Genomic DNA, 3267 nt, shown 5'->3' on the forward strand with positions numbered 1-3267 from the left:
GGAGTTCCTCACAGTCACACTGCTTCTATTCTCAACCAGCTACAGGTTCAGGTGCTGCTTATACAGCCTGCTGCCACAAGGTGGCGCTGTGTGAGCACAAGTACAACAGCAAAAACATCCAAAACCAAGTTTACCTCGTATCCAGCTTTGAAAAAAGAGACCACTTAGAATGATGTTTTTTCTTTAATTTTACCAAATGAAAAACCTCTGGAATATAATCAAGAGGAAGATGGATGATCACAAACCATCAAACCAAACTGAACTGCTTGAATTTTTGCACCAGGAGCGGCCTAAATTTATCCAAAAGCAGTGTGTAAGGCTGGTGTAGGAGAACATGATGCCAAGATGCATGAAAACTGTGATTAAAATCAGGAATATGAATATAAACATTGTTTTCTTTGCATTATTTGAGGTCTGAAAGTTCTGCATCTTTTTTGTTATTTCAGCCATTTCTCATTTTTTTTGCAAATAAATTCTCAAAGAAAATGCAGATCCTTAAAACATCTTAAATTTAATATTGAATTAAATTAAAATATCTTAAATCCAATTACCAAAGGTATTAAAAATGCAGCAGACAGTCAATTCAATTTCACTTTAATTTAATGTTCGTACATCTCCTTATCAGATTGCTAAATAAAGTAATTAGCAGAAGCTGATATTCATAAAATCTGAATAGAAGAATAATTTGCTTTTTATCCAATTAAAAGTGGGATCTGAACACAGAGTACAACCCTGCTATCTAGTGGGCAGGGTTTAAACACAAGACTAAATGATCACCCAGATCTTTACATGTGAACTAATAATTAAAATTCAATATTATGTTAATGAAAAATGATACAGTATTACAAAACAAAATATTGCAATGACATCCCAGCTGGTGAGTAACAGAAAACGCTATATCAGTATTTCCTGATCACTGCTAGGGGGGCAACTGCCCTCTCCAGTCCCCTCCATGGCTAAAAGCATCACTAAAGTTCCCTCTAGAGTGGCAAAAAAGAGACAAAGTGCCATTTTGACTGTCCTTCTTATTGAAAGAACAGTAATAAGTGATGGAGTGCCCACTAGAGAACACCTTATTTCAGGATTTTTTATAATATTCTTATAATAGTCTTAATAAGTCTTAATAAGGATTCCCTTCTAAAAAAAAGGGTGCCTCTATTTTTTCATCGTGCCTTTTACACATCATAAACCCGCCACTGTTCTTGACTGTTATACTGGGATGTTCCGCAATTTAATACATTCATAATAAAATATTTTCTTCTTTTCTCTACAGGCCCAAAATAGATCAAAATCCAGACAAGCACAGCAGGCAGTGAAACAGCCTATACCAGCAGCAGCAGCCCAACGATTACTCCTGCCCGCTAAAATTCCCCATTTTCACTCTTTTTCTGCCCATTTCTATTTTTTACTTTCTATCTTCTTTCACTTCTTTTCTATATTAATGAAATGATTTGGTCAGTGTAATCCAAAAGGCTAATTTATGAGCTGAGCTCCATTGTTATAGATGTTGAGCTTCTAGTGTAACAGAATTAAAAAATTTATATTAGTGCAAATGTTTAATTTGGCTCTAAATTTAATATCATATTCGGGGGCAAAACAACAAAAGTGGACACTGTCTGTTGTCTCATTGACTGCTCAGTATTAACTGATAATCTAAGCTCCGTCTATATAGATGTTGAGTTAATTTATGTCAGTATATTTGTGCAGCACACTGAGCAGCAGACATCCCACTTCTCCCGTGACTTCGGTGATTTTAGCGCATATTAATAACGGCCCCCTGATGCCTCCAAATCATCTATAATTTGAGTAAGAGGTGCAGCTAAAAGTAAGACTGAGAGTGCATCCTGATTGGCTACTGCTTGTATTTAGAATTATCACTGAGCTCTGTGAGCATTATTTAGGCTCCACAGCTAATATTAAATTTAGTTTAGAGGGGATATCTGGGCACAGGTAAATTCATTATATATTGTAGAAGTACTGTAGATGATTTGCAGGCATCAAGGAGCCACTATATAAAAACACTGTATATGTGGTCTTAAAGTGACGTCATATCATGAATTGGTCATATGTGGTTTAGACCAGAGGAGGATGGGTCCCCCTTGTGAAGCCTGGTTCCTCCTGAGTTTTCTTCCTACAGGGGAGTTTTTCCTCACCACTGTCGCCTCGTGCTTGCTCACTTGGGGTTTTGTAAAAATCACTAGACTAATAAACTTGATGTGACGTCACTTTAGAGAAACCACATAACAGTGAACTTAGCCATGACCAAATCATTTCATTATATACTGATTCTTTACCCCAAATCCAATCAAATCATATAATTAAAAAAAATGGAAATTATAAAAAAGATTAATGCTGTTGTTATTTGTACCCTACAAACTTCTTTTTCTGTTTGAAATGAAGATTATATTGATGCACATCCAGAGAGCTTTGGACACTGAGGCTAGTCCTGGACATTGTGGGAATTTATAAGGTTTAAGTACTTAGTTACTGTAATTAAGTAAATTGTTGAAGTATCTGTTTTTTATTAGAATGCTCCCAAAATGTCACCTTTAACAAATTTATTTGCATTATTTTTAATCAGTCAGTGCTAATCACACGCACTGCTGATGGTGAGTCTGAATCTGTTAAAGCTTTGGATCGTGTGAAAAACAAACTGAGCTGAAGTTTGATTCTGTAATCTGATTTAAATTGTTTCTAAAATGATTTAAACTAGTTTAATGTGATGAACTACACTGACAGATACCCTTAGAAGTGCCTCAAAGAAGTGCCTCAAAGAAGTGCCCAATTATGGTCTAAATGAAAACACAGACAAAAGGCTACTAGTGTTAGTCACATGTTCAGGATAAAGACCTTATCGCTTTACCTGACTGACTATTTAGGGTCTTCCTGTTGCGCATGCTTTTCTTTCCCACTTATTGTCCTTAAATTGGTAGCATTCTTTGCAATAATCTAAGAGGAGACACATGATAAGGCTGGAGTTAAAGCTAACCTTGTGGAGTTCCACAGGGTTCTATTGTAGGGCATATGAAATTGATGAGAATAATTATGGTACTGTAAGTACGAGAGTACATAACTGAAGTGTGGGCTTCTAGCATGCTAATCACTAAACATAAACTAATATAAACTTGTAAAAATTACACAGGAACTCTTTATAGATTTTAGTCGTTAATATTACAGTGCATGCAGTAAATACTTCGGATACACATACCGCAGTTTGAGAACCAATTTAAAATTAAAGTAAGAGTCACAACACAGTAACAGCATAAC

Source organism: Astyanax mexicanus, chromosome 1 (genome assembly GCF_023375975.1).
Source record: "Astyanax mexicanus isolate ESR-SI-001 chromosome 1, AstMex3_surface, whole genome shotgun sequence".
NCBI lineage: Eukaryota > Metazoa > Chordata > Actinopteri > Characiformes > Acestrorhamphidae > Astyanax > Astyanax mexicanus.